This window comes from Octopus bimaculoides, chromosome 7 (assembly GCF_001194135.2).
Source record: "Octopus bimaculoides isolate UCB-OBI-ISO-001 chromosome 7, ASM119413v2, whole genome shotgun sequence".
NCBI classification, from domain to species: Eukaryota; Metazoa; Mollusca; class Cephalopoda; order Octopoda; family Octopodidae; genus Octopus; species Octopus bimaculoides.
In genome coordinates this window covers 78182437-78197202 of record NC_068987.1, presented here as the reverse complement: position 1 = coordinate 78197202, position 14766 = coordinate 78182437, and positions in this window count along the sequence as shown.

The window sequence follows — 14766 nt, the reverse complement described above, 5'->3', positions numbered from 1 at the left end:
CGGCGATGCTGATGGTGGTGGCGGCGGTGGCGGCGGCGGCGGCGGCGACGACGACGGTGGCGACGGTGGTATGATAATGATGATGGTGATGATGATGATGATGATGATGATGATCTATCAACATCACATAGATATCGACAAGTCGAGCAATTCATACACTGTCACCACCAGTTTTGTTGAATCGACGCCATCGCCAAGATATTTAACAATAACAGGGACCGTTTGTAATATGCTTCTCGTAAATCGTTATCGTTTAAGTCCAAGTAAATTCTAATCGAACTGAGCTAAGATCAAAAACATTCAACCCTTGACTATTTTGCTGAAGTCGAGTTTACCTTTCATCATTTTGGGGTCGGCAAAAAAAAAAAGGACCAGTTCAGCTTTGGGATTAATGTACTTAACTTCCCACTACCCTCAAAATTGATTTTCTTACGCCAAAATTAGAATTTTAGGGGTTTAGATATCGTGTAAACCTGCACTACAGCGGCTTAATTTTGTTGAGATTGTGAGGTAGGATTAAAGGGGAGATTTGACTAAATTCCTAGTAGGTCAATAACACACAGAGGCTTCCCACCACCAATATTTTTCTTTTTATATTTTTCCTGGTCCCTAGGACTCATAAAGCCGGTTACCCTGTCTCCATGAGATAAAGTTAAACATGTTAGTAACATTCTCGAGTCATACCGACTCATAAGGGTCGGTTTCCCGGTTTCCTGGTGTATATATCTTCCCCACCTGGACGAGACGCCGGTCCGTCGCAGAATTACTCATTTTTGCCAGCTGAGAAGACTGCAGCAACGTCAAATGAAGTGTTTTACTCAAGAATCAAGGCGTCGACTGGGCCATTAATCGAAACCACAATCTTAAGAGCATGAGTCCAACACCCTCACCACCAAATCAAGTTGGGATCACAATATTCCCTCCGAAAAGTCCGTTGCAAGATTCAATGACAGAAGTTTTGAGGAGAAAGAACCAGTCGATTGTATTTGACTGGTACTTCATTTTATCGACCCCGAAGAGACGAAAGGCACAGTTAACTTTAGCGATGTATAGAGCCGAAACAAATTTCGCTAGGCATTTTGTCCGACATGCTAACAATTCTGCCAACTCGCGGCCTTCCCCTAAAATTATCGAGTGTTAAAGCAACTTGCGAGTACTGAGAACATGTTGCATCCTAACTGTTAAAAGCTTCGGAGAACAACCCAAGCAATGATGTCATTGAAGTACTGCCCGCAGTGAGGATACATAACAATGGTGACTAGATGCTAATGGGTTATAGTATTAGCTAATCACTATTTCTATATATTGCTGAGGATCCACCCACCCCACGACCACGTAGTCGCTCGACCGTCTAGAAATAGCAACCAAATACTTCTTAAAATATCATCTACTATCATGGAGCGGAAGCGACACATTTGGTAATGTAATGAAAGGAAAATTACCGAAGAAAATTATCCAGGGATGAGCTGCAAGTAAAGCCGTAGTCATGTTAGGCCCTTCATATTTAATGTAGTTGGGGGGGGGGAGATCTATCTAATAGATTAACAATAATATCTTTTCGATCAGTCGTCTATTACTCTCACCACCGGAAATTCAGTGATGTAATAAATGATCCGCTGGAAACCAGCAACCAATGACATTTATTTTTCATCAAGTGCGATATAAAATGAATATAACAAGTAAAATAATTTGGAATGATGGTACTCAATGTAATGGTGAATCAAGTCTCATTAAGAAATATTTATCTGGTGAGAAGAAAAATTCAATGACCATTATTAATTAGATCTGCATATGGGCCGAAACTCTTGGTAAACTTTGGTATTATTAGACATCCTGGATGAAGAACTAAGGTACCCTACACAGGTTAATGATGAAAGAATTATTTTATTTGTGAACAGTATCGTACAGGGGAAGAGATCATAGCGAAAATGAAGGGAAACAAATTATACCAGAACGCCATCGGTGCGAAAGTAACAGTTAGCACCATTAATATTTTGAGATTAAAAATCAAATTGATTAATGTTAATTATGCAGTGACGAAAAGAAATCATTAACTCACTGATAAATATTTATTCAGTTTCATTTTGGTAAGTAAACGTGACAACTATGGACATGTTCTGGTTATTCTCATTGAACAATAGACACCTTCCTTCTTGTCACTGATGTATAATGATTTACATGAGTATGAGTCAACAGGTATCTGTACAGCCAGTGTGAGTACGACATTTTGATTGTGATTCGGTTGCTGAAAACTGTACGCGTCGTTTACACCAAGGGTAAGCCTTCAGAGTACGATTTAGCGAGATTTTTTTAAGGGAATTTCTGACAGCTATTAACAACTGTAGAACAACAGGTGGTGAGCAGGCTTGAAAAGAAAAATTAGAGAAGACTCAATAATATGCAGAGAGGAAGTGCAAACAGGACACATCAGAATAAAAGGACAGCTAAGGATAGAATGATAGAAGGATAGAAATGATTTCGCAAACAAATAGAAGCGACGAGAATATCTATTAATCTTTTCTTCAAGCAAAGAGGCTCAATGTGCCAAGGAACGCAGACACTAAAAGCGTACGATGGACCCAGCTGATAAAGAAATATAATGGTAACCGATGAGTGACATGGTTTTTTTTAACAGATTACAAAGAGCATGTTGTAACTGATGATTCCAAGCGGATATATACATCTTTGTGCCAAAGTTATGACAGGCTGTGGAGCTCGATACCGACTTGGAAGATTTTCAGGAAATCTTCAAGGAGTAAGTGAAATGGTGCAAAGATCCGATTCCAGCTTCTTTACTTGTTCACCAACTCTTGTTAGATGTCTATCTCAACTGCTTAAGTTTTCAGTGCTTCTGTTGCTGCAGTTTCTACTGCTGTGTATTTTGTGGTCATAGCATAGGTAGCAAGGGTCGTTTCACTCCATTGGCCTGAGGACAGAAATTCTTCTGGTGATTGGAGCTGCTATATGTCTAACACCTGGCACTCCTTCTCTATCGATGATTCCCAGAAGTTTGCAGGGGTGAACATAATGTGACTCTCTATTTTAACCTCCGACTAGTTCCGATGAGAAGTTGACCTGGAGGGGATCACATGTCCATGATCATTCAATATGATTACTAAGACATGAATGTTTATGTCAGGTGGTGCATCATTGTTTGTCGCCTTAGTTACTTGCCGAGCTATACAAAATGGTCATAATATATGTATATATACTCGAGCATGCTGTTGTTGCTATTTTCTTGGCCTCTTCTTTATTGAGCACAAGGCTACCACCGTTCCATATTGCCTCCCGTTCTTCATATGTCATATGGCATACCATGCGACCTTCAGGCATTTTTCGGCCTATACAAGAGTAGCATTGTCAATTATATATATTCCTTATATTCCTCGAAGGGGTAGGCTTTTGTTGCTATTTTCTTGGTCTCTTCTTCATGGAAAGCAAGGCTGTCACTGCCCCATATTGCCTTCCTCTTTTGATGTGTCATATGGTCCCTCACGCATCCTTCGGGCAACTTCTAGCTTATAGAGGAATAGGGTTGTCAACTTTGTTCCTGATTTTATGGTTGATATATTTATGCTGTATGATCTGTCCCTTCGTCTGTTCGGTTTCTCCCTCTGGCAGGGCTAACATGTCAAGCTAAACAATGCAAGCGTTGTATTTTTGCCCGAAGCCTTCATTATTCGTCAGTGACTGTTCCATTCAGAATTGTATGGATCCGGCAAAAGAGATGGCTTTGTTTATACTGGTGGCGATGGTGATGACAAAAGTGTTGCTTTTGATGAAGTTAGTCGAGATTGTTGTTGGCGTTGTTGCAATTGATATCGACGCTGTTGCCGATGATGATCATGACAAAACAGACGCCGCACTCTACTTGACTCTAGTGAAGGCGATGGGCGATACGGCATTCTCCCTGTTGCTATTTCTGTTGGCGGTGATGATGGCTGTGGTAGTGTTGTTGTTGTTGTTGTTGCTATTGTTGTTGTTCTTCTTCTTACTACTGTTGGTGCCGGTGGCAATAGTGGTGGTAGCGTTGTTGCTGCTCCGAATGCTGTCGACGGATTGGATGGTGGTACCATCTGTGGAAACCGTCTCACCTCTGACCGCGTTAAGCTTCCTGATAACAGTAATAGTGTTACCATCACTACCACACTGATGTTGGTGGCGCTGATACAGATGATGGCGTCTTTGACAGTGTTTCGGTCGATGCTACTTGTGGCTTTGCCAATGTTGCTGCTAATGTGCATTTCTGAAATTAGCATGGAAAACTTGCATACGTTTTCATCTTCCATTAAAAAAAAAAAAAGATTTCCCTTTAATAGATAAATGCTCTGCTTGGTTTCCTTAAACCTTTATTCTTCCTCGTGATCTGTCAGCTTCGACGCCATTTGTTTTTTAAATTTCCAAGACAGACATTTCAGGAAAAGTTTCAACAAATTCGGCCCTATAAGAGGGCCTAACTGGTAGACGGCCACTACTCCCAGTTCTTAGTCAACTTTGCAACGAAATGAGCTGTAAGAAAAGTAGCAAATCTTATGCGGTGCAGAAATCTCCGAATTATTTCAATAATTGATTGAAAACTTAAATGGAGCTAAGGTGGTATGATGGTCACACAGGAATAAAGAAAATGATAATTTCTTGTTTCAAATTTTGAAACAAGGCCGGCACTATTTGAGAAAGGGCTTAGTCCATTGCATAGATTCAGCTAGTTCACTGCTACTTCATCTTATCGATCTCGGAATGATAAAAGGCAAATTCGACCACTGTTGAACTTGAAATCAGAAAGTTTTACATAGGGCTGAAAGAAATGCTGCTAAACATTTTGTTCGATGTTCTAAAGATTCTGCCAATTCGCTGCCGCAATGTGAATAATAATTCTTTCTACTAAAGGCCTGAAATTTGGGGGAGGGGACTAGTCGATTACATCGACCGCGGTGCGCAACTGGTACTTATTTTATCGACCCCGAAAGGATGAAAGGCAAAGTCAATATCAGCGGAATTTGAACTGAACGTAAAGACGGATGAAATGTCACTAAGCATTTTGTCCGGCTCGCTGCCTTAATGATAATAATAATAATAATAATAATAATAATAATAATAATAATAATAATAATAATAATAATAATAATAAACGCGAGGAAATATTCAGAAAGTTGAGGACTAGTTTGAGACTAGTTGCGAAAGGCCACAGTTTAACTACAGCCATCTACAAAATATCATATTAAAAGTAGACTCTTACATTAAGTATTAAGTTTCTACTGATCTAAACTAAACAGAACCTCATCGAAGCCATGTCTGTCCCAACCCATTAAGTGGATGATGTAGGGAAGAGGTCTAACAGACATCCCACACGTTTGCGCGTTTTAGACTGTACTACCAAAATCAAGCACCAACTTTGGGCATCACTTCATCGAAATGTGTTACAGAGTTACGGGACTAAAGTTGTCTGCCATGTCCCCCTTGCTCCGGGCCTTCCCTAACAACGTCACCTTCTGTTCACCTAAGCTGCTAACTTCTATAATTCCAGCAGGAACAGGACAAATCTGACGTTACTATAAAGTTTGCAGAGTTGATCATCCAGACCAGGCGATTTGCAGATCTTACTGCTGCTCAACATGTGCGTTATTTTAACCGCTAAAGTCGGTTCTTCTCAGCGATTGGCATCTTCGACCAAAATTTGTGACAAGCCATCAGCTTGACATCAAATTTCCTATTCACTTCATCTCACTTCTCACCGCAAACAGTTCCATAAAACGCTGCTGTAAAATCGCATGTACCTACTTGGAAGTGGACAATATGCTGTACCTCTGCTACTTAGACCCGTCGATCTGCTTGCGCTCCCTTGCAAGTACATAATTAGTGCCTTCTAAAAGGTTTATTAAATCCTAGAACTGGCACTCATCCAAAATGACTACCAATAGAAAACCATGCCTGACACACTGCGACCATACATATATACGCTTATGGAAACTTTTGCAAATGTCACAGCACCATCACATGCCGACGTAGACCACAACATCACAAGTGATCCGAGTAAAAGATGGTGGCAGTAGAGGAACACTGTAACTGGTTGGATGTGTCCTTCCAAGAAAGAGAATCACAATTGATCCAACGTGGTGAAATCAAGACTGTAGTAAGACACAACGGTCAGGTGGTAATAAGTCAGAAAGATGATGTACACGTTCGCCACCCTCCCAGGCTTTTATGCATAGCACCATTCAGGCTATTTCTGGATAAGACTAACCAAACTTCTTGTCACCTCATCCCATTTCCTATCTAGCTGGAGATATGAACCGAGCAAGAAGCTAAGCACATCAATTTCGTTGTCTGCTTAAGCTGATATTGGCTGCCCTCATCTTATTCGGTAAATATGCAGCTAACACCCATAGTTATCGCAGTAAAAGCATAAAAAATGTGCCTCTCACCATATTGCGTCTGACCAGACGACAGAGGACTCCTATTTTGTTCATAGGAAGGTCAGTTTTTTGCTGGCCACAATTTTTATCAATTATCAACACCCAAGTCTTAGAGGGCTTGAGAAACCGTGGTTGATGATGACTCTGTATGCATTTTGATATCTGCAGAGCTTCTTTGGTGGACGGTGATTAAATGTATTTGTTGTTTGTCAGACATATTTTCTAGTCCTTCTCTCTGCAAAGACTACATTTCTCTTCATGTGATGGAAAGTTAAGACCGTGAGAGACCAAATATATGTATCGAAATACCTACAATTGGTGGCCATTTAGTCTATTCACGGCGCAAAAGCCTCTAAACAGGAAAACAATCTAGCATTAGTCAACTAAAATCTGTGTTCGACCCTCCGAGTTGATTGTAATATTGTTCTCACCGTCATTGCCTTTCTCGCTTGTTTTTCACTACTCCGTAGAGATCACGAATCCTATCCATAGAATACCATCGTTATCATGGTCGAAGAGGGAGGTCACTCATATGACATTTCATCTGTCGGTTGTGATAGTACCTCATATAAGCCTATTTGAGACATTTTCTACTAATTGTCTCTTGACAAAGAGGCAGTGCCTGTAGCCCTCGGAAGCCCTCGGAAGCCCTCTACCAGCTGCGAGAATGAAGCTATTAATGTCTCTCTTGAACTATTGCAAACCAGTATCTATGTGGAAAGACAGCATAGTGGTTAGCGCAGGATCTGAGATGTTAGGTACAATAATGGTAATGTGAAAAAAGATGTGTATCGAGAATGCCCAGAGGATATGGTATGAACCCAGCCAACTTCGAAGATCAGCGGCCATTATATTAGTCTTAGAAAGGAAAGAGAAAGTAGATATCGCACTTGTGGTGCTTACGGTGAAGAATGTCTATGCGTTTACACCAATCAGTCGGATGACTCTTTTCTGGAAAAGTAATGTTCTATTTTAATCCTTACCTGAGCTTAGTAGGGCGTCACTAGTAGTTGAGAATTAAATACTTTCTGATCTAGAAGAGAAAAGACAGTCATTGGGATGCTCGGAGTAAGCTCAATATTTGAAGCTATCCTGGGGGTTCCAGTTGCATGCTGATCATGAATGAGGGTGAGGGCGCAATGATATTTGCTCGATGTGAGAACTGTTTCGTTTTGCTGCTGATGAAGTACACAAAATTATCGTATCCGCATTGGAGGACACTTTCACGGTTTCTGTCCATGAAATTGGTGCGGGTAGGCTGTTTGGATGATGCAAGGGTGGGTAGTAAGCGTGGACATCATCAGGGAATTCACAGCGTGTACCAAGGTGACGAACTGGCAGAATCGATAGCACGTCAGACAAAATGCTTAGCGACATTTTGTGCGTTTTTTAGTTCCAAGTTCAAATCCCACCGATGTAGACTTTGCTTTTTATGCTTCCAGGATTGATAAAGAAAGTACCAATTGAACACTGTGTTTGATGTAATCGACTTTCCCCCCTCCTCTGAAGTTGAAGGCCTTGGGCCATTATTGTTGTTGATGTTGTTATCATCATCATTTGAGACGTCGCACAGTATCCAATATTGTGATGTTGTTGACATTGTGTCCACGGAGTGGGGTTATACTGTCTGTCAGTTCTATTATATTTCCACTGAGGTCGAATTTACCTTTCATCCTTTCAGGGGTCGATGTAATCGACTAGTCTCCTAGGCTCTTCCCACCAAGTTTCAGGCCTTCTGCTTATAGTAGAAAGGATTAGCCATGCTTCATGGCAGTGAGACATGGGCTGTAACTGCTGAGGACATGCGTAGGCTCACAAGGAATGAAGCTAGTATGCTCCGATGGATGTGTAATGTCTGTGTGCATACTAGACAGAGTGTAAGTACCTTGATAGAAAAGCTGAACCTAAGAAGCATCAGCTGTGATGTGCAAGAGAGACGATTGCGCTGGTATGGGCATGTGGTGAGAATGGATGAGGATAGTTGTGTAAAAAAGTGCCACACCCTAGCAGTTGATGGAACCTGTGGAAGAGGTAGGCTCAGGAAGACCTGGGATGAGGTGGTGAGGCATGACCTTCGAACATTGGGCATCACCGAAGCAATGACTTCTGACCGAGACCTTTGGAAATATGCTGTGCGTGAGAAGACCCGGCGAGCCAAGTGAGACCTAAATCCAAGGTCTCTGCCAGGATGCGTACCTTCCTACTTTGGACACTTTGGACACTGGCACCAAACATTATGTCGGTATAAACATAATCAAAGATAACGCTAGAGAAAAGCATCTATAGCGTTCTCGCAGAATTGAGCACTTATACCTATGTTATGGTTATTACCAGGATCTACAGGTGTATTAAAATCGGGTGGACAGTGGACAGTGGACAGTATACAATATGTTCAGACAGTGGCACAGCAGATCAAACGGTTAACCACTTCTTGTAGTTGTACAATATAGTCCTCTGGTAGGCAATAACCTGTAATAACTACGATGACTGATCTGTGAAAAAGCGTTGTCGTTCGACTTAGTACATTTGTGGCAGAGGACTACTGTTGCAAATGTTGCTGCACCCGCTACTACTACTACTACTACTACTACTACTACTACTACTACTACTGCCCAAGTAGGACATTGATAGCTCACTACTTCTCATAAGCTCCTTTTATATTTCCTGTATTAAAATGTAAAAACTTTTTAATTTAAATTTGTAGTTTTGAAATTCCTTGACTATTTTTGACAAACTTATTCAATATTTTAGTGTATAATTTTAATTAGTCTATTTTTATTTCTATGTTCTATTTAATAAACAATATAATTGTTAAGCACGTGCTGAAGAAGAGATTTTTTTTTGTTAGAACTCTAATCTGTCCCAAGGAATCGATACTAGAGGAACTTAGCTACCAGTCTAAGATCATGTGACTCTTTTGCATGTAACTCTATTCAATATGTAGAAATGTTTAGACAGAGAATATCCTTCTCATGTTTGTTTGTTTTTTTGTTTTTTTTTTGCTTCACTTCCTTAAAAAGACAAGAATAATAATTTAGTTCTCATATTTATAACACTAAAATTTAAACCATAAACTCAGAATATAGAATCGAACGCTTCTTGAGAAAATAACAACAAAATTTCTAGTAAATAAAACTGATAACAAATTACGGAGAGTTTTTGTTATATTCTATTAAAATTGTTTGAAATTACAAATTAAACGTTTAATATGTGATCCCATAATCTACTAATTTTTGTTTGAACGAGTTTGAAATAACATTTTGATTTTCTTTCTTTTATCTATGTTCTGTGTCAACCATTTTAAGAACATTCTTCCTGTTAAAGTTAACAAAAGAAAAGAAAAGGAAATCAAAATTACTGTGTAAACACAATCGTCACTTAAAATTTGTAAGATTAAGAGTCGTAAATGCATGTATTTAAAAAAATATTAGTAAATATGATTGAAAGAAGAAGGAAAAACTTGAATAAAACATTCTGCATTTGACATAAACTGCTGGTTTGTGAGTGTGGCTGCGCATGTGCGGCTGTTTGTTGCATTCAATTGTTGAGTTGAAGGTACAAATTTTACGAACATGTAAAAAAGAAAGATGCAAATGCAGAATAAAAAATGAATAACTGACGAACAAGAAAACAAAAGAATGAAAATGAACGGAGGGAAAAAAAGATTTGAGAATAGATTTTTTTTTTTTTTAAAAAGGCGTGAAAAGAAAACTATCGGAGAAGAATACGAATTCAAATCGCAATAATGCAAAAGATGAAAACGAAAACAAGTGTGAATGAGATTAATAAAGGAAATATGGAAGAGTTTGCATTTGTGTTCAAAAGAAGGGGAAGAAGTGTCTGAGAGAGTTTACTAACGATAATTGGAGACAGAAGTAACTTAGGGAAAGTAAAAAAGAAGTTTAGATAAAGAGGTAAAAAGCGAAAGGTGAAAGCGAAACTTTCTTTCTTCAATAAACGCTTCAACAATTCAACCCTGATAACAAACCTTATAAAGAAAAAGAGAAAAAGGAAAAAAAGAAAAAGAAACGCAAAGTGGGAAGAGAAAAAGAAAAGATTTCGGGACGTGCAAATTAATGGTCCCAGTGCCAAGCAAGAAGAGTGAGAAAGAGTGGGGAGTGGGGTGGGGGACAAAAAAGAAAGTTTCAATGTACGAAATATAAAAAAAATGTAAAAAAATAAATAAGGCTGTCCGAACAGCTGGAAAAGATGCATTTTAATAGGACTCAGAACCGGCGGGAGTGTTAGAAATTCTATGCACGCCAGCTATAGGTCCCAAACAGTAATTTAGCTTCGCTTTTTTCCATATCTTCGACCAACTTGTGAATAGAGTGTCTAACGGTGGTGCGAGACAGCACGTGGCGTATGTTCCTAAATAAAGCGAGGCATGGTGTCGTTTATTCCAACATCCCTAATTCAAGTGGATATAGCAGATCTGTAAGAACAAGTAGCGTACGTTATAGACCGACTTAAAGACACCTGCGGAACTACGCCATCTTCCAGGCTAATTCAGCAAACCAGACCACCTATACTCTCTTTCCCAACCCGTGTTCCAATTCAATACAAGAAACCTAACCGACGCGTTGAAGGGTTCGAAGGAAGAACCATGGAAAAAAAGAAATGGAGAGAAAAATATCTGCAGGGAACATAAGCGACTAATACTCATGGGAACAGAACTCATCTGACTTGTGCCACCATCATCTCAACTGTAGTATTCTGAAGGAGAGGTTGCCAAGAAAGGGAAAAAAACTGTCGTTAATTGAGTGGACACTACTCGAGTTTTCTCTTCTTTTTCCTTCTTTTTTAATCACGCCCAAGAAGAAATAAATGAGTATACAAGATGTATTTCTCCTACCCCCCTTCTGCTGTATTTGGTTCGTTTTTGGCTAGCTGAAAAGCAACATTCTATAAAAGAAGGCGTAACGATAAGCAAGTTCTTCTTTTCTTTTCTTTAAAACAATCTTACAGTGTGATTGAAGGAAAAAAATGGAAGCTGAAAGAAAGAAGAAAAAGGTATATACATACATACATATATATATATACATACATATATAGTAAAGCAGAATGTAAAAGGTGGTAAACAAAAGGAATAAAACAAATCTGTGCGGACAATGTATGTTTGGAGTTTTCTTTTTGGTTTATTCATTGTTTCTTCATTTGTTGAAGAGAAAATCCACATCAGTTGAAGTTGTAAATGCAACAGCAGTGACGCGTTGTTCCTTACATTCAGTTAATTTCCTTTAGCGTTCTTTCAGCATTTTGCAAATGAATCTGCTACCAGTAACCCTATTCATAATTACAAATAGAATCTCACCTCTCCCATGGTTGCTCCTTCCATTCTCTTCCCCTAACCCCTTAACCCCAGAAATACACACATACACAATAAAAACAAAATATAGAAAAAAAAAACAATATGAAGAATACAACATGAGACTGAAAACCTCAAACTTGTTTTTCACTTTATGAATCCACAATGAATTGATGTTTAACATGACTTTTCTATTGCTTTCAAAGACCAACAAAGAAATATAAAAAAAGTCCTGTTTTCTGTCAACAACTTTTCAACTATACGGAGGTGATTAAATGAGGAAAATAAACAAAAAGAAACTAGTAAAAGAAACAATATCTATCAAACACAAGGCATCAAACTTGTCCATCATACAAAGTCCATCAAACAATAGACGACACTTAGAAAATGACGCTAATTTGTGTTCGATTATTTAGAATGTTTGTTTTTTAGAGAGAATAGAAAGTGTGTGAACTGTGTTTAAAAGTTAAAACAGATATATTTATTCCACAAATGGTGATTTGAAAAGAATGGTTGGATGTTCAGAAATAATAAATAGAAAAGTGTGACGCGGTTTTTTTCAAGAAAACGTTTGCTATTTAGAAATAGCCATAATATATTAACAAAAATAAACAGCTTTTCATTTTCTAGAGAACTGTGTGTATGCGTTGAAATAATATTTAAAATATATAAAAAGACAAAGAAAATACTGTCTAAAAATTATGAAAAAATAAGGATAACAATAGATTTTGCAAATTCACATAATTAAGGTTCGAAATCATAGACCTAGTGTTAAAAGATTTTGCCAAAGGAATAAAACGCAACAATTCAATAGAATGTGTATCAAAGGGAGATAATTAAGAAGTACTAGTAAACACCGGCGGGGTTTTCAAACTTTGTGCCTGGAGGAGATTTTCAAGTTGGGTGAAACTTAACATGTTTCTTTACGTAATACACCCCCCATTAAAAAAGATCCAACTATTTTGAATATTTATGGTTAATTAAGTTTGAAAGAATTATATAATTACGTGCAAATTGTGCCAGAATATTTGAAAAAATATCACAATTCTAAAATTTTATGATACCAAAATATAGAGTTCATGGTAATTAGTGTGAAGAAATGAACTTTTTTTTCTGTATAATAAATTATCAATACGTTAATTATGATGCTAACTACTTCAGAAAATTTTTACAAATAATTCACATATATTTTGAAAGAAAACATAGTTGTTTTTTGTTAAAACAAGGATAATTTCGTCGAAATATTTGGTCATTTTATGTATAAAACGTATTTTGAAATATAAAAATATAAAAAAAAAAGAACGGAAAACGTCCAAATATACAAAAAACGATGCGGTTGTTTTTTCCGTATGTATACATACATATACATGTGTGTGTGCGTGTGTATGTGTATATATTTACGTTTGTATATATTCGTGTGTATATATATTTTAACATGTATATACGTATAAATATGTGTCTGCTTGCATGTAGGTGTATAGGCATGGCTATGTAGTAACAAGCTTTTTTTCCAACTACATGTTTTCGGATTCAATCACAGTGCGTGGAAATTTGGCTTTCTCGAACAATAATCCTGGGCCGTCTAAGATGTTGAGTGGATTAGGTTGACGGAAACTAAAAGAAACCCGACATATATATATATATATATATAGTTATATATACACACACATGTATATGTGAATATACACACATGCATCCATACATGTGTGTGTGTACGTGTGTACATGTGCGCGCGTGTGTGTGTGTGCATCCACACACAATCACACATACACATACACACACACAAACACACACACACACACACACACAAACAAACAAACACACACACAACGGGCTTCTTTCACTTTCCGTCCACAGAATCCACTCACAAGTGTTCGGTCATCCTGGGACCGTTGTAGAAGACACTTGCCCCTAGTACCACACATTGGCACTGAAACTGAAGCATTCGCTAGGGAACGTAGCTAGTTAACACGCATAAATATATACACACATGTATAGATGTGTATCTTTTAATAATATTCTACGTAAAAATTATATTCTATGGAATGTTAGATGTTCTTCGAATTATGAAACTGCACTGAATTTGTGTTATTGCGCATGCGCTTCTGTATATGCACCTATAAGCACACATACACACACATAAAATATGATGCATACATCAACAGATAAATAGATATTTAGATAGATAGATAGATAGATGGATAGATAGATAGATAGATAGATAGATAGATAGATAGATAGATAGATAGATAGATAAGATAGATAGATAGATAGATAGATAAGTAGATATATATATATATAGATAGATAGATAGATAGATAGATAAGTAGATAGATAGATAGATAGATAGATAAGTAGATATATATATATATATATAGATAGATAGATAGATAGATAGATAGATAGATAGATAGATAGATAGATAGATAAGTAGATATATAGATAGATAGATAGATGCATACATACATACATACGTATAGAGATATAAATATATATACATAAATACATACGCACCCATGCACACACACATCATATTTATATATGCATGTATACATATACATGCATATATGTTCATGCACACACACATACAAACACATATACATATATATTCGCATGCATACTAGCATATTTGTATATATATATATGTACACAAAACCATATCTGAAACTTTATCACGTATTGAGGTTTGGTGATACAATATTTAAATGAAGCAAGGCGGTGAGCTGGCAGAAACGTTAGCACACCGGGTGAAATGCTAAACGGTATTTCGTCTGCCGCTATGTTCAAATTCCGCCGAGGTCGACTTTACCTTTCATTCTTTCAGAGTCGTTAAATTAAGTACCAGTTGCTTTCTGGGATCGATCTAATCGATTGACGCCCTCCCCAAAACTTTCGGGCCTTGCGCTTAGAGTATCAAAACAATATTTATATGAAGTTTGTGCGGGGGCTTATGTGTGCATATGTGTTGTTGCGCGTGCATACCTGTGTGTAAGATCACGTTTCCATAGAAATGTCCACTATATTCATACGTGTCAAATAAGAATA